Raw genomic sequence first — 18,076 nt, forward strand, 5'->3', positions numbered from 1 at the left:
TATTATAGAAATATATTTGGAAATAGATTATCTTTAAATCTGATTAAGTTATACATTTTTTTTTGCATGGAAACCTAGCTATTTTCAGGATCATTACTTGAAGTAATTGTGGTGATTGCACCATATGGTGTCAATAGGCGATGTATGTTAGAAAGCTAGTCTAGCTACATTCATCACTGTTTATCAGGAACTGTGTCCTTTTAACTGAGCTGAAAATGCTTCTCCCCCACTCTTTTTTTTTTCTCCCCCCAACCCCCACCCCCACTTTTTTTTTTGTTGTGGTGGTGTTAAACAGTCGCTTTTATTAAAAAAAATTGAGCCATACTAGTGTACAAAAATTGCACCTTTCTTAAATTTGATAATGCCCCACAGTTGAAGTGATGAAATTAGATTTTATCTTTGCTTTTTTGGCATGTGGTACTATTGCAGAATTCAAATATCTGTCAGCCTGCACTATAAAAACAAGATGAATTTGCCAGGGTATTGAAATCAGGAATGGGAGGAAAGGGATTCAGGCAGATCATTCCTTAACAGACAAGAGGCCACACACAGGGCTGCAAGGAACTTGTTCTAGCTAATTTGCAGTAAGTGTTGTATTAGAAATCCTCCTGCGCAGTTGGAGATCTTAACATCAGCATTCTGTGTTTAGTAAAAGATGATTTAACTATTGGCATCTTAAGTGAGTAACGATTGTTGTTGTTTCCTAGCACCAGAGAAGAGGGCATTGAAAAGAGAGAAGGATCTCTGGGGTAAACAGCATTTTGTGAAACAGAGAAGCTTCTCCTGAACCCTTCTGGAAATTGTAATGGATGAAATCTGAACAGACTTGTAAGTGGAGCTTTTATTTCATTGTACGTTTAGCATGCTGAAATTTTCACAGCCAGCAATGCAATAGTATTAATAACAAATTGTACAATTCAAAATGCTTAGGAATGTCTCAGTACCAGGCTTAGAAATTTGTTTTAATGCATGTATAAGTCAATTTTGATATTTAACTGCTTAAATTCTGGAGTTACTGTTATAATGCTGATGTGTTGCTGGAAGAAAAGAACAGAGCAAGGCAGCTTTGTTGAAAAATATTGGAGAATTTCCTAGAAATTACTGATAAATCCAACTGAGGCTTCAAACTTTAGAGAACACTTGCAGTAATTTAAAATAGAAAATGCTGGAAACACACAGCTTACTAGTCACTATCTTTAGTACATCCTCCTTCATTACTGAAAAGCAACATAATATGTTTGCTCCAAAATTTGTTGTACAATATGTTGCACCATGAAAGCTTTAACTGACCTAATCAGAGAATTGAGATTCTTCATAAAAGGTTTAGAAAACCAAATATATCCATTGATATAGTATCTCCAAATGACCAGACTGAGGAGCTTTGCTTGTGGAATATCCTGGATAGGTCAAACCTATTTTTTTCATGGGAAAATTGCTGAAGTTCACAGGATCTGGTTGTGCAGGGAGCATTAAAAACGGATAAATATTCTTCACAATGGGCGTTAAAATTTGCAAAATTGATATTATGTCCTCTTGAAAAAGAAAAGCCCGCTGGCATCTCTGGGCACTACAATCAAGCCTACCCCAGCTCAGAGCCTCCCTCTCCCAGACCTGCAAAGGACCTCTCCTGTTTTTTATTCTTCGTAGGATCCACAACCTGAACTCACAATTCTACTCAGCTTTATTGGACACTAAAAACCGTAAGTACAGTAAACTTACTGGTGCCTGCCACCCAAAACAGGCTTCCTCCACCTCCCAAATCCCCAGCCGTACCCAGGACCTTCCCCACAATGTGCCCGCCGCCGTTGGCCATGAGGCCACTGTGGGAGAACCCACAGATGACGTCACATCTGCCACCACTGGGTACCCCACTTCCGGGACAGCGAACACCATCGCTGCTGATGCCACCGCATCCATTTCCGAGAACAACACCACAGACACTGAGGACGCACCTACCGTCACCACTGCTGCCGCCTACCCTGCTCTGCCCACCGCCGACGCCGCTCCCCCCACCGCCTACGCCGACGCAACCCCCCCCCACCGCCTACGCCGACGCAACTCCGCCCACAGCCGACGCCGACGTCACTCTGCCCACAGCCTCCACAGCCAGCAGCCCCAGAGGAGACAGCAACACCCAGCCCTGCCGAGCCTTCACCATCCCCCCAAGACCTCCCCCTTACTGAGGATGAACGGTCAGTCTTCAGTAAAGGGCTCACCTTTGTCCCCCTCCACCCACACATCAATGAATACCGGTCACGTTTGGACATAGAGCAGTTTTTCCTCCACCTCCGTGCTTACTTCTTTAACCGTGAACCTAACCCCCCCTCTACTGACCCCTTCTCCTGCCTCCAACACACACCCTCCTCCTGGACACCACCCCAAGGCCTCCTACCCTCCCTAGACCTCTTCATCTCCAACTGCCGTAGAGACATCAATCGCCTCAACTTCTCCACTCCTCTCAACCCACTCCAACTTCTCCCCCGCAGAACGTGTAGCCCTCCGCTCCAATCCCAACCTCACCATAAAACCCGCGGACAAGGGAGGCACGGTTGTAGTATGGCGCACTGACCTCTACATCGCCGAGGCCAGATGCCAATTCTCTGACACCACCAACTACCGCCCCCTTGACCATGACCCCACCCCCGACCACCAAACCATCATCTCCCAAACTATCCACAACCTCATCACCTCAGGTGACCTCCCACCCACGGCCTCCAACCTCATCGTTCCCCAACCCCGCACCGCCCGCTTCTATCTCCTTCCCAAAATCCACAGACCTGAATGTCCTGGTTGACCCATTGTCTCTGCCTGCTCCTGCCCCACCGAACTTATCTCCAACTATCTGGACTCGATTTTCTTCCCCCTTGGTCCAGGAACTCCCGACCTACGTCCGTGACACCACCCACGCCCTCCACCTCTTCCAGAACTTCCAATTCCCCGGTCCCCAACACCTCATCTTTACCATGGATGCCCAGTCCCTATACACCTGCATTCCCCATAAAGATGGCCTAAAGGCCCTCCGCTTCTTCCTGTCCCGCAGGCCCGACCAGTCCCCCTCCACTGACACCCTCATCCGCTTAGCCGAACTCGTCCTCACCCTCAACAACTTCTCTTTCAATTCCTCCCACTTCCTACAGACAAAGGGGGTGGCCATGGGTACCCGCATGGGCCCAAGCTACGCCCGCCTCCTTGTAGGTTACGTGGAACAATCCCTCTTCTGTAGCTACACTGGCTCTAAACCCCACCTCTTCCTCCGTTACATTGATGACTGTATCGGCGCTGCCTCGTGGTCCCACGAGGAGCTCGAACAGTTCATCCACTTCACCAATACCTTCCACCCCAACCTTAAGTTCACCTGGACCATCTCTAATACCTCTCTCACCTTCCTGGACCTCTCTGTCTCCATCTCGGGCAACCATCTAGAAACCGATATCCATTTCAAGCCCACCGAGTCCCACAGCTACCTAGAATACACCTCCACCCACCCATCTTCCTGCAAAAATGCCATCCCCTATACCCAATTCCTTCGCCTCCGCCGCATCTGCTCCCAGGATGAGGCATTCCACTCCCGTACATCTCAGATGTCCTCGTTTTTCAAGGACCGCAACATCCCCCCCCTCAGTGGTCACGAACGCCCTCCACCGTGTCTCCCGCATTTCTTGCAACTCATCCCTCACACCCCGTCCCTGCAATAACAACCAAAAAAGAATCCCCCTCGTCCTCACGTACCACCCCACCAACCTCCTGGATCCAACGCATCATCCCCCACCACCAAAGACATTTTTCCCTCCCCACCCTTATCTGCTTTCCGGAGGGACCACTCTCTCCGTGACTCCCTTGTCCGCTCCACACTCCCCTCCAGCTCCACCACACCCGGCACTTTTCCCTGCAACCGCTGGAAGTGCTACACCTGCCCCCACACCTCCTCCCTCACCCCCATCCCAGGCCCCAAGAAGACTTTCCACATCAAGCAGATGTTCACCTGCACATCTGCTAATGTGGTATACTGCATCCGCTGTACCCGTTGTGGCCTCCTCTACATTGGGGAAACCAAGCGGGGGCTTGGGGACCGCTTTGCAGAACACCTATGCTCGGTTTGCAGTAAACAACTGCACCTCCCAGTCGCGAACCATTTCAACTCCCCCTCCCATTCCTCAGACGACATGTCCATCCTGGGCCTCCTGCAGTGCCACAATGATGCCACCCGAAGGTTGCAGGAACAGCAACTCATATTCCGCTTGGGAACCCTGCAGCCCAATGGTATCAATGTGGATTTCACAAGCTTCAAAATCTCCCCTCCCCCTACCGCATCCCAAAACCAGCCCGGCTCGTCCCTGCCTCCCTAACCTGTTCTTCCTCCCACCTATCCCCTCCTCCCACCTCAAGCCGCACCCCCATCTCCTACCTTCTAACCTCATCCCGCCCCCTTGACCTGTCAGTCCTCCCTGGACTGACCTATCTCCTCCCTAACTCCCCACCTACACTCACCTTTACTGGCTCCATCCCCGCCTCTTTGACCTGTCTGTTTCCTTTCTTCTCCTCTATTCATCTTCTATCCGCCTCCCCCTCTCTCCCTATTTATTTCAGAACTCCCTTCCCCTCCCCCATTTCTGATGAAGGGTCTAGGCCCAAGACATCAGCTTTCCTGCTCCTCTGATGCTGCTTGGCCTGCTGTGTTCATCCAGCTCTGCACCTTGTTGTCTCTTGTATCTTGTAAGGTTGTTTTTAAGGGTTTGAATGTTTGAAGTACTCCAAATTGATGGCTTTTGTTGGGAACCACCAGTCCAATTATTTCTAATGTAAGGTATCATAATGGCTTTGAGTGAGTAATGCTATTATAGATTATTATGATAGAGAAAAATGTACCAATGGTGTGACTAATCTTAATTTTACGGATGAAACACATCAGTATATACAGAAAAACAAATGTGAGGCTAATAAAAGATAGTAGGAACTGCAGATGCTGGAGAATCCGAGACAACAAGGTGCAGGGCTGGATGAACACAGCAGGCCAAGCAGCATCATAGGAGCAGAGAGGCTGACGTTTCGGGCCTAGACCCTTCATCAGAAAAGGGGGAGGGGAAGGGGGTTTTGAAATAAATAGGGAGAGAGTGGGAGGCAGATAGAAGAGGGATAGAGGAGAGGATAGGTGGAGAGGAAACAAACAGGTCGAAGAGGCGGGGATGGGGCCAGGAAAGGTGAGTGTAGGTAGGGAGTTGGGAAGGGGATAGGTCAGTCCAGGGAGGACGGACAGGTCAAGGGGGCGGGATGAGGTTGGTCGGTAGGAGATGGAGGTGCGGCTTGGGGTGGGAGGAGGGGATAGGTGGGAGGAAGAACAGGTTAGGGAGGCAGGGACGAGTTGGACTGGTTTTGGGATGCGGTGGGGGGAGGGGAGATTTTGAAACTTGTGAAATCCACATTGATACCATTGGGCTGCAGGGTTCCCAAGCGGAATATGAGTTGCTGTTCCTGCAACCTTCGGGTGGCATCGTTGTGGCACTGCAGGAGGCCCAGGATGGACATGTCGTCTGAGGAATGGGAGGGGGAGTTGAAATGGTTCGCGACTGGGAGGTGCAGTTGTTTGTTGCGAACCGAGCGTAGGTGTTCTGCAAAGCGGTCCCCGAGTCTCCGCTTGGTTTCCCCGATGTAGAGGAAGCCACACCGGGTACAGCGGATGCAGTATACCACATTGGCAGATGTGCAGGTGAACATCTGCTTGATGTGGAAAGTCTTCTTGGGGCCTGGGATGGGGGTGAGGGAGGAGGTATGGGGGCAGGTGTAGCACTTCCTGCGGTTGCAGGGAAAAGTGCCAGGTGTGGTGGAGCTGGAGGGGAGTGTGGAGCGGACAAGGGAGTCACGGAGAGAGTTGTCCCTCCGGAAAGCAGATAAAGGTGGGGAGGGAAAGATGTCTTTGGTGGTGGGGTCGGATTGCAGATGGCGGAAGTGTCGGAGGATGATGCGTTGGATCCGGAGGTTGGTGGGGTGGTACGTGAGGACGAGGGGGATTCTTTTTTGGTTTTTATTGCGTGGACGGGGTGTGAGGGATGAGGTGCGGGAGATGTGGGAGACACGGTTGAGGGCTTTCTCGACCACCGAGGAGGGGAAGTTACGGTCCTTGAAAAACGAGGACAACTGAGATGTACGGGAGTGGAATGCCTCATCCTGGGAGCAGATGCGGCGGAGGCGAAGGAATTGGGAATAGGGGATAGCATTTTTGCAGGAAGGTGGGTGGGAGGAGGAGTATTCTAGGTAGCTGTGGGAGTCGGTGGGCTTGAAATGAATATCGGTTTCGAGGTGGTTGCCCGATATGGAGACAGAGAGGTCCAGGAAGGGGAGAGAGGTGTTAGAGATGGTCCAGGTAAATTTAAGGTTGGGGTGGAAGGTGTTAGTGAAGTGTATGAACTGTTCGAGCTCCTCGTGGGAGCTAATAAAGTTGTAATTTAAGGGATTAATGTTCAATATCATAAAGCATTAGAGCAATTTTTACAGATTTCTGCCTTTTACAGATGAGATAAGCAATGCACAATTTCAACAAATGTAACTTTTTTCTTCCAAGGTTATGATGTGTCCAAATTAGTCATAGGAATATAGGGACAGGGTAAGCCACTCAGCCTTCATGCCTGCTCTGGCATATAGATCATGGTTATTTAACTATAAGACCATAAGACTTAGGAGCAGAAATTGACCACTTGGCTCGTGGAGACTGTTCCATCATTCAATGACATCATGGCTGATCTGACAATCTGTCCACCTTAGTCCGTATTCCTGAGTTTGCTCCATAATGGTGACATTAGTAACTAGAAATCTGTTAGGCTCTGTCTGGAGCATACTTCCACAGCCCTCTGGGATAGAAAATTCCAAAGACTCATCACCTTCTGAAGAAATTTTTCTTCTTCTCAATCCTAAATGGCTTGCTACTTTCTTTCTGAGACTGAGGACTTGTAGTCCAGAGCTAGCCATGCTTGTAGCTCATCTACAATATTGACATCTTCTTGACAATGTGGAAAATTGCCCACGTATGTCCTATGCACAAAAAAAGTAGGACAAATCCAGCCCAGCCAATTGCTGTCCCATCAGATTACACTTAATCTTTAGCAAAATGACAGATACTTAGTCAACAATAACCTGTTCACTAATGCTTAGTTTTTGTTCTGTCAGGAACACTCAGCTCCTGATCTCATTGCATCCTTCTTCCAAATGTGTACAAAAGAGCGAAACTTTAGGTGAAAGTGATTGCTCTTGAAGCCAAGGCATAATTTGACTGACTGTGACATTATAGAGCCTTAGCAAAACAGAGACCAGTGGGTAACAGGGAAACCTCTCCACTGGTTGGAGTCATCTCCAACACAGGAAGATGGTTGTGGTCACTGGAGGCCAATCACCTCAGTGCAAACATTGCTGCAGGTATTCCTCAAGGTAGTGACTCAAGCTGAACCATATTCAGGTGTTCCGTTGATGACCTTCCCTCTGTCACAAGGTCAGAAGAGGGAATATTTGGTGATTGCACAGTGTTCAACCCCATTCACAACTCCTCAATTACTTATGTAGTCCACACCTATACGCTGGAAGACCTGGATAATGTTTAGGCTTGGGCTGATAGGTGGCAAGAAACGTGTGCCACCTGAGTGTCAGGCAATGTTGTCATCAGCAATCACTTGCTAATGAGTATGGTTGTATGATTGTCCACCTAGCAAATTGTGTGTCACTGGTCGTGGATTCTGTGGGCCCTTGCATTTCTGGCAATGAATTTGGGAAGTGTTTCTGGGGGTGGCATTGGTCCTTAGCCATGAAATTGTTGACACTCATTTCTCCATTTCCTTTTTCATACTTCCTATTGCCAGCTGGTTTTCTCAAAGAATTATATCCCTTCATACAGGAGCATCCTCAAAATTGGTTTCTTCTAAACAAGGGCCTCCCATGCATTGACATCGGTGTTACGTTTCTCAAGTGAAAAGTTCAGGGGGTCTTTGAAATGCTTCTTTAGTTCTCCTCTCACTCGGGTGTCTTCTTTGAGCTTAATATTGACTAACACCTTTGCAGAAGCATACCAAAGAATTGGCCTCAGCCTAGACCTTAGACTCGAGCCCTTTTACCAATCTGTACCAACCCAAGTTCCAATCTATCCTCCATTGGGATCAACGGAGAAATCCTCCTGAACATGGCACATGCCCCTTACTTGGAAAGCTTCCTCTCATCTCATTCAACATTGCATCTAATCTGCAAATTCCTCCTTCGTACACCAAAGGATGAGAATCTTTTGACTGTGACATTTGTGCTGATACCAAGTTCCTTGTGTATAAGGCAGTCATCCTTTTGACTCTATATGGTTCTGAAACTTGGGCTATGTTTAGATGCCACCTTAAGGCTCTTGGGAAGTGTCTTCAATGCTGTTTGAGATGCATTCTCTACATCAGGTTGGGAGGACAGACATACTAGAGGGAATCTAACCATCTCCCCTTGACAGTCTTTTTTGGCATTAGCATCGCTGAATCCTCCATTTATCAACACTTTTAGGGTTGCTACTGACCAGAAACTGAACTGAATGAGTCATATAAATACTGTCTACAACAGCATGTCTGAGACTAGGAACTCTGTGGCAAGTAACTCACTGCCTAATTCCCCAAAACCTCTTCCGCCGCCCCCCCCCCCACCATTACAAGGCGTAGATCGGGAATATAGTGGAATACTGTCCTCTTGTCTGGACAGATGCAGTTCCAACAACAATCTGGATAAAGCAGCCTGATTTAATTGAAGTCCCATTCATCACCTTAAGCATCTACTTCCTCCAACAGTTACTCAGTGCACACTACATAGAGTCCTTTTTGAAAGTAGTTTTCAAACCTGCAACCTGTGCCTCCTAGAAGGATGAGGGCAGTAGATGGATTAGAACACCATTACCTGAAATTCCCCTCCAAATCCCACACTGCCCTAACTTCTTGGTGGGTCACAATCCTGAAATTCGCTACCTAACAGGATTGTGGGTAAACCTACACTCCATGGACTACAGCAATTCACCACCTTCTCAAGGGCCATTAAGGGATGACTGTGCTAATGATGCTCACAATCCATGAACAAATAAATCGCAAATTGAATACTGTGACACTGACTGAGAAAGCTTTTAGCCAGATGTATATTGCTACGCACTGACGGTACAATATTGGCATGTTAATAAGGACCTGTTTTAATTTCTGTATACAAATTGTGATCATCCCTCTGATTTATTTGTATTGCACCGTGTACCTTGAATTGGTCGTTTTGGTTCACACTTGTGATTAACTAAAGTGACTTTGAATATTGCTGCTAATGAACTGGTGATATTGTACACTTAGTGACAGAGTGACCATTGCTTTGTTACTGAAGCACTGGCTGGTTTGAATTATTTATACATGTATAGATACAGGTGTATATATTGCTAATGATTTACAGGACTCTTTCACGATGAATCAGTGTTAGGTGACTTTAAAGTGTATTGCCATCATGTTTACTTTCAGCATCTTCAGCATTAAGTCTATTGTACACTGACCTGAAACATTTGAGTAAGAAAATTACTGGATCACAGTGCTCAACAAGCAAAAATGCATTTTTCCAAAGCTGAGACTGAACTGATCCGTACCTTTTGGATAGATACATTTTTAACAGATTTAAATATTTTACTAGCAATTGGGTACAAAATACCATACCTGGAACTTGCAATATATCTTGAATTAAATTTAGACTCAAAGGTTATTCATAGGTCACAATGTATCCAATGAAGAACGAAACCAGGTAGTGGTAGAACGGAACAAAGGCTGCATGTGGCCCATTTCTGCTCATATTTCTTACAAGCTTGCAACATAACCTGCATTTTATAACAGAACATCTGGAAGCTCTTCATTCATCTCCTGTTGTCAATCCTGTCAATGTGAAAACATCATCTGTATACTGCAGGACAGTTTTGAGAAAAGCTGTGCCCTCTCTAAAATAATTAGGTCTATTTGCCAAAATAAAGCAGGAAATGAAACTCTGAATTAAGCAAGTTGTCTGTTCTGGTAACAATTGATTAGGATTGTCGTATATGATCAATGACAATAAATTGAAGTCTGCTTTAATTAGAGAGAAGGCTTCAGTATAAGGAAAATGATTTTCAAAATCATTGTCACATTTAAAGATTGTCTGTTTGGAAATCTGATTCTGTGATGAGTTAAGGAGGCCTGGCATCAGTACAAATGGAGAATTGTATTAAATTCCAGTGTGTGCTTGGCACTAAAGTCCTTTTAACCCACAAAATGGACACTAAGTATCCCGTGGCGAACAAACACTGCACCAGCTGTGTTGCCTGGAGGCCTTAGTTGAGCTTCTTCAGCTGCTAGATATCACAGTTAATAAGTCATTAATTGTTGCTGTCAACTTGTGTTGGAAAGTGGAGATGTCTGAAGGGCTGCATGCCTTCTCTGCAGGTGGTAGAATGTGAAAGACCACCAGAGCTGAGACGTGCATGTTGGTAGCCAGTGCCCTCAAACTGTGTAAGAGATTCGGTATGGTTGAAATTGGGAGAAAAACTGCTGATAGACCTGAAACTGGTTTGAAAAGAAACTGGGAAAATTATATAATTCTGCTGACAAGTTCATTTTGATGACTCCATGGGCTAATGATGATTAATTATTAGGCTTTTGCCTTACTGACACTGGGCATCACAAATTCCTCTGCTTTGCATTTTACTTTTCTGACATTTCACTTGGTGAGATAGAAGTACAATTATGGCAATTGATTATACTACCAGTTGTAAAAGCTTGAAAATGTAGCAGAAATTGGGAAGCCAGAGGAAGTGCTTCAAGATATGAAGAAAATAAGCAGATTTTATTGAGGCTTTAGTAGATACATGAAGATGTTTGAGAGGCAGTGCAGGTTAGGAATAGAATGTGAATGTTGAGCTGGAATAGTTTTAAGGATTCCTCACTGCTGTGCCCCCACCCTAATTCCTATCCACAGATGATGAGAAGTGAAGAAGTACATAGTTTCAAGTTATTCTTGAGATATCACTTGGCAGAAATGTTTTCCTTGTCAAACAATAAACTTTAATGAATAAAAAAAGAGTTAAGTAGTTTGTTTATTGGCACTCTGCTATAGTCAGCATAATATTGCCATGTAATGTATTGGAAAGTGAACATTTATCATCCTCTGGGCCAATTGCATTAGACTCAGACATTGCATTCAAAAATCTGTGTTTTCACCCATGTAAGGTGTGAATATTTTACAAGTTATTGCATGAATCATTGGATTTTTCCAGAACTGAAAGAGATTATGATGGTCTCTTTGGCAGTCCTAATAATATGTTCTCTGATGTGTCGGTTATGTTTGTGCATAGCAAGTTATTTTCTTTATCATGAAAAGTGCAGTTTTTCAATCAGGTTGGCATTAAAACAGCAAGAACTGCCTTGGTCTGTACAAACACTGATGTATCTGACATTTAAATAACCCATGCTTTGGAATGTGACCTTCATTGTTTTACTACTGCAGAATAACAAAAGGCTTGATGGCTTTATATACAGCAAGCATATTTATTCCACTGCAGATAATTTGATAGTACAATGCAATAATTTTATCCCCAACTTTTAAGGGACACTTTTAATGCAGATTTAATTGTAAAGGTTTGCCATTGTTGTTTTAAAAATATGTTGAAAAAGGAGAGCTTTTCATTTAAAAAAATCTTAAGGGTTATAATTAGGTTCTTAAAAGGAAAAATGTACAACCTACACAAATTACTGGTTAGGCCAGTCTAAGAATATACTCTCCCTTATGGTATCCTTCCCTAGAAGGCCAGTGAGGAGAACAAATTGATGAAACGAGGCTTTGGATTAGAAGGCTAAACTATGATTAAACTGAATAAAATTGGAGAAACAAGAAATTAGGGTAGATTACTAGAGGGCCTAACATTATAAGGTGCAAGATGTTAACTTGGCAAAACAATTCAAGGGGCTGCTGATTCAGTAACCAGATGATATAAGTTTATGGCAATTTCCAAAAGAATAGGAGGTCTATTTTGGAGAGTTTTTATTTAAAACTGTATTATTCTTCAGGGCTGAAAGCAGAATCTTAAGTAGTTTTAAAAGCATATTGGAGACATACTTGAAACTTATAAGAATTGAGAGTGAGAGATAGTAGGAACTGCAAATGCTGGAGAATCTGAGACAACAAGGTGCAGGGCTGGATGAACACAGCAGGCCAAGCGGCATCATAGGAGCAGAAAGGCTGACGTTTCGGGCCTAGACCCTAGAGTCTTGTCTTTTAGAGGACAGGAGTAATAGATTGGCAGCTTCTTTCTGTTGCAAAGCTCTGTATTTGAGTAATTCTGGTTTTTATTGTCAACAGATAAAGTGTCAGGACATTTTAATACTGGAGACTTAGACTGCGTTACTTTGAGTTTATGTGCCTGTATCAAAGGACTTGCTGCCAAACTGCTTCATGCACCATTGTTATGAATGGAAATTGGTTGGCAGTCCATTCTTTCCCTGTCAATTTTTTTTTCCCTTTCTCTCAAGGTGATGATAATTTTGCATGTGCTGAATGCATTCTCTCTCTTTTGTGCCTAGTCAGTGATTTCTGCCAGGCTCTTCAAGTCGTGAGATGGCTCACACATGAAACAATTCTTCTTTCACTTGAATATCCAAATGGATATTTCAGCAAGGGTCAGTTTCTTCTCAGTGTGCGATTATTGAATCCAGACTTCTGCTAATCTAATGTCTTAATGTTTTACTTTTTTCTCCTTTTGTCAAACTGTACAATGTAAACAAATTTCCATTAACTCTCCAGGAGGCCTTCAATCATCTGTACTCTGACACAAACTGGTTTAAAATTATCATTCCAAAAGGACTGATGGCATTAATTACTAAATGCCTTCTCAAAAAAAGGCAAACAGCCATATGCCACTAGTTCAAATTTGAACTCTTAAACAAATACTATATAATCTAAAATACATACTATACAAATATATAATTCACATAATGAAGAGTTAAAATTTTTGCTGAAATTATGTATGCAGTTTTTTTTAGAAGGTCTTTGTTCAGTTATGTTTTTAGGGGAAGCATATTTGATAAGGTTATGTTGCAAATCTAGAATAACTTCTGAGACATTAAATTTAATTCTTTTGAATGCTTTGGTGGCAGAAATCATATGTGTGATAGCACATGAAGAAATATAATTGATAAAAAAGCTGAAGAAAAATTGACTTAGTAACAGGGTTGATTAGAAAGCATTGTGCTCTTGGTCATGGAAGTAGGTTAGATTTTAGCCTGGACAATGTAGTGTGAACGTGACAGCCTACCACACTATAAGCTGATGGTCGTAATGAAAGTTGCTGCATCCTCTAAGTGTAGGAAACTACATGGCTGACCTGGTATAGTGTGATGGTGGAAAACCACTTTCTTGTTTATCTGGAAGAATCGCTTGTAGTGAATGTTAGGAGCTAGTTATAGGCTACATTTATCTGATGGACCTTGTTACAAAGATTTTGAGGAGGACTAGATGTCGGCTCCCAATTCTTTGAGATCCCAGGCTATTTTATCCACGTGGTTATGTGAAATCCTCAAAATGGGTGCGACTTATAACAATCCTCAGAATTAACCCTTAAAAGTCTGTATGCAATATCTCTCCTTTAAGCTTTTCTCCTATTATTAATTCTATACATATTTGAGGTTTGTAGACTTGCTCGCTGAGCTGGTGTGTTTGATTGCAGACCTTTCGTCACCCTGCTAGCTAACATCATCAGTGTGCCTCCAGTAAAGCACTGATATTCTGTCCCGCTTGTTACTTACATGCCTTAAAAACTCTATACATGTTTGTGTGTATAACTATGTTTGTCATTACCCTATCTCCCACCAAATTCAGCCAATCTTGAGGTTTCATTATTCTTTTGGAACAGGCTTGCTTAGAATTTGGAAGACCTGGTTGGTTGTTCGGTGTAACCTCATTATCTTTGATTATCTTCCTTGACTATCTGAGATCGATAGGTCCCTTTAAACTGGGAGATCTTTAAGCTCTTAGATTTCCTCCTTGGAAGATGGCATCCCTGCTAAACCAGGCAATTTATTTTCGGCGGTATCCTGAATCTCCAAGTGAGGCAATTTCTTGGACATTGATCATCCCTTCCCTGCAGTGACTTGCACCCAGTTATATGGAAGACACCTTCAATTTGTGTCAACACAACTTTATTCTCAATCCACCTGTAGAATTGTGCCGAAGTATGTAAATGTCTTACTTCAACTTATTTATGGGTTTAGACTCTTTGTTCTCAGTGATTGCATTATCAGTGAAACCAACACGTTCACTTCCTCCCTCTGCTATTTGGTAATTGCTTCTGGCATGACACGATATCTCTCATAGTTATTGGGAATTCTTTCTGGGAAGAAAAGGAAGTCAAATATTCTGCTTTATCTTATCTTCTGAATCGCCTTCACATCTAACATAAGATTTGAATCTGTCACAGCTGTTTCTTCATCAAGTCGTGTTGCACTCCAAGTTGCATCAGTTACAGATTTATCGATTGGCTCAAGTTGGCTGTGCTGCTCAGTAGCAATCTCACTGCTTGTTTTTCTCTCTCAAACCATGCTGGCTCTTGCACTCTCAATGTTCTTTAATGTTGAAAGAAATGGAAAACATTTGTGCCAATCTAGAATGGTCTCCGGTTCCTATCTCGTTGATGGTAGGAGACAAATTTCTTATGCCAACAGAAGGAATCTTAAGGGATTCTGTTTTATTTTCTTTAGGTTCTGCCATAAGTCTAGGGAACATTATGAAATTTTCTACCTTTTTAGAGTATTAACCTTTTCAGATCCTTATACAACCAATTAATTAAAACTATACCTGGTAGTTAGTGTTAAATGACACTATTTTAGCTAAAGTTACTCAAGCCCATTCTTGTTGAATACATGTGTTAGTCATGACACAGTTCTTGTATTTGGAAAAAAATAGGCAATTGAGAACAGGAAGACATGAAGCTACACATCCAGGTGGGAAACTGCAATGAATGGATGTAATTTTAGTGTGCAACTTCACTGTAAAACTCAACTGCTGATTGTAATGGTCAACGGACAAAATAATAAAGATATCCATTCAGAACAAGATGCTGTATATCTTCATGTTTTAGCAATTAACAGACAATTAGGCATGTGGTATTGATTTTTGAAGTTGAAACAATTTATTTTGAATTGGGTCTGGATGCTTCTGAAGGCTTAGTTAAGTAAACGCATCCTGTGATGTGACACTAAATCATAACAGGCCAGAAGGTGCCTGGTTTGATCTGATTTGTGTTGAGTTAGCTGATCTTAATTTGAAGCAACAGCTGGTCCTCTGTTCCTACATTAAGGAGTAAAAAAAATTTGCTATTGTTCCTGCTTCCATTTGCTATCAAGTGACTAGAGATCCCCTTTGCAAAGTGTACTTGTTAATATTGAGGGAGAACAAGATCAAACTTGCTTTCAAAATGTGAAAGTGTGAGTTTAATAGATTTGTGGTAATTGTCCAATAAATCCAAAACCCACAAGACATTCAAGATGGCGGAGTAGCAGGGCTGAGTTCAGGGCTCATCTGCTCCCATCTGTTTCTTCTCTTTTTCTTTTTACTTTTGCTTTTTTTTTCTCTTTCTTTTCTTCATTTTCTTTAAAGCCTGGACAGTGACAGTGACAGCGGCTGAGGCCAAGTGAAGGAGGAGGCCTCCGGCAGTGGCAGCAGCAATGCCAGGACAAGGCAGACATGGCTCCACCCGAGCCCAAACTATCCCTGTGAGCGAGGACCAAGTCCCAGGCTGATTCCCTTGGTCCAGACTGCAGCTAGGCCTGGGTGCCTGAAAGAGCAGGAACATCAGTGATAGGAATGGTGGAGGACCCCGATGACTGGCAGCAGTGTCTGGAGGAGCGCCAGATGGAACAGGAGTGACTGAACCTGCGGGTCCCCAGGCCAATGGCTCCCAGTTTGGATGCAGTGGTTGCAGGAGTGGGGGTGGCGGAGGCCCGAACTGAGACCCCAGGGCTCGTTACAGAGACTCTGGAGCCCATTTTAGAGACCCCGGCCGATGTCAATTGGCGACTAGAGCAGCAGCGGAGGAGGAACAAGGAGTAGAGAAGGATGAACTCTATAATAGAAAAATCTTGCATGATATTCAGTGTTGCAAGATGGTGCGAGAACATGGTGTCACTTATGTATAATACGTGAAAAGAAACTGTTCACTGTATTTTTATTATACATGTGACAATTAATCTAAACGTTAATAACTTTTTTAAAAAGTTGGGACGGTAAAGCTAAAGAAATGCCCCAGCCAGTATTAAAACAATCAACTGCAATTGGTTTGATGAGGTATCCCCTGTATAGTTGTGAGACTAATCTGTGCTGTAAGTAATGGAAGGATAAATTTTTTTGCTTTAGTTAAACCACATGTGAGAAACACTTAAGGATCTGCATCATTGTTGTCTGAGATTGGTTATAAATATGGCAGGTAACAGCTGACCAGTGGCTGAAGTGATTTACAGCTGAAACGATGTGCCTTCTAGCTTTTGCTTGTGGTTGCTTTAGTCTCTGGCATACGATCCCAATATTTTAGCAGTGTTGCTATGGCATCAGTTGTACGCTGCAGCAAGATTCTTTTTAGAGTGCATTTTTTCCATATGACGATGCTATTTATTCAATCCAGACACCTTGCAAACAACGTAGCGGAAAAACACACAAAAAGCTGTACTGAATTATATAATGATACCTGATTAAAGTTGAGTTCCATAACATTACTGCCTGTAGAATTAAAAGCTCCTAAACAATGGTCATAAATAAGCAGTGGTCTATGGCAACACTAGAAATGGAGACAACATTCGTGTATGGTAAGTGGCTTAATACTTGGAAGGATGGAAAGCTTAACAATTGTAAACTGTGGCTGTGCTTCAGTTTAACTGAACAGGATGATGTCTGTACGTTCTTCACAAACTGTATATTGTCGGATCTAGGATATTGGTAAGCGAATGGAACTATTGTTCCTTAAACAATCGAACCATGATACAAGTTCTAAAATTTTAATAGCTGTGAGAGAAAAATAGTAAGTTTCCATATTCAGAGGAGTCATGATTTGTAATATGAACAGTAAATTTGAATTTGCTTCATTTCGAAAAATGGGAGCTGCTTCTTCCGATCAGTTTTCAGGAAATGACTATCAAGAGCTTTGTTATCTACACTAAGTCATTCCACCAAAGCATTCTAGACTTGTTCACAAATAGAATATGCTCGCCCTTTCTATTGGAATTCTACTCAGCCAAGTCCAGTAGCTTAGCGACAGGTTGGTATGAGTGCCAAGTATGTACAGATATATGTTGGAGTATGGTGGGTTAAAACTTGCAAGATTTTTTAAGCAGGTTTCTTGTTATTTGTTGGGTAGGACACACCCACTTGTTAAGACCACCTGCAAATATTTTCTTTTGGCACTTAGGTGAAAAGTATTCTAGTCCTCAGTGATGGCTATACATCCACAAGCACCATTAATGTATTTGACCGGCTTGTCATTCAAGCTGGCTCAGTCCCATTACAGTGCTTCTTGCCTTTGTTTTTTTTTTCCCCAAAGAAGGTAATAATTGCTGGCCAGATAACTGCTTCACAGCCAACCAGGCTTTCTTTGCGTTAGTACTTCTATAGCACGCAAAACCAGAATTTGCTGAAGAAACTCAGCAGGTTTGGTAGCATGTGCGGAGAGAAAGCAGAGTTAATGTTTCTGGTCCAATAATCCTTTGAAACACTGGACTGGACCCAAAAAACTAACACTGCGTTTTTTCAATGGATCCTGCCAGACCTGCTGAGTATCTCCAGCAATTTCTATTTTTGTTCGGAATTTCCAGTATCCAGAGTTCTTTGTTTAGTACTTCCATAGACCTTCCTTCAACAGGAACAAATACAGAACTGCTGCTCAACAGTCTGGTCTAGAATGGCTTCTAAATCCATTTTATTGGATAAAATAAACCATGAAATAATATGAAATAAAATACTGGAAATATGAAATAAAATGCTCGAAAAATGTGAGATAACAAGGTGTAGAGCTGGATGAACACAGCAGGCCAAGCAGCATTTCTGA

At 43.2% G+C, this 18,076-nt stretch overlaps 1 protein-coding gene across 3 annotated transcripts in view; it reads left to right on the plus strand.

Moving 5' to 3' along the window:
• Window positions 1–18,076, plus strand: part of peak1 (pseudopodium-enriched atypical kinase 1) — a 176,262-nt gene that overhangs the window by 98,212 nt on the left and 59,974 nt on the right. For all 3 annotated transcript variants that reach the window (XM_048617181.1, XM_048617183.1, XM_048617182.1), the window contains exon 2: window positions 708–828. The gene's annotated coding sequence lies outside the window, so the exon portion shown is untranslated. The remainder of the gene's footprint in view (window positions 1–707; window positions 829–18,076) is intronic.

Source organism: Rhincodon typus, chromosome 36 (genome assembly GCF_021869965.1).
Source record: "Rhincodon typus isolate 14 chromosome 36, sRhiTyp1.1, whole genome shotgun sequence".
Lineage (NCBI taxonomy): Eukaryota > Metazoa > Chordata > Chondrichthyes > Orectolobiformes > Rhincodontidae > Rhincodon > Rhincodon typus.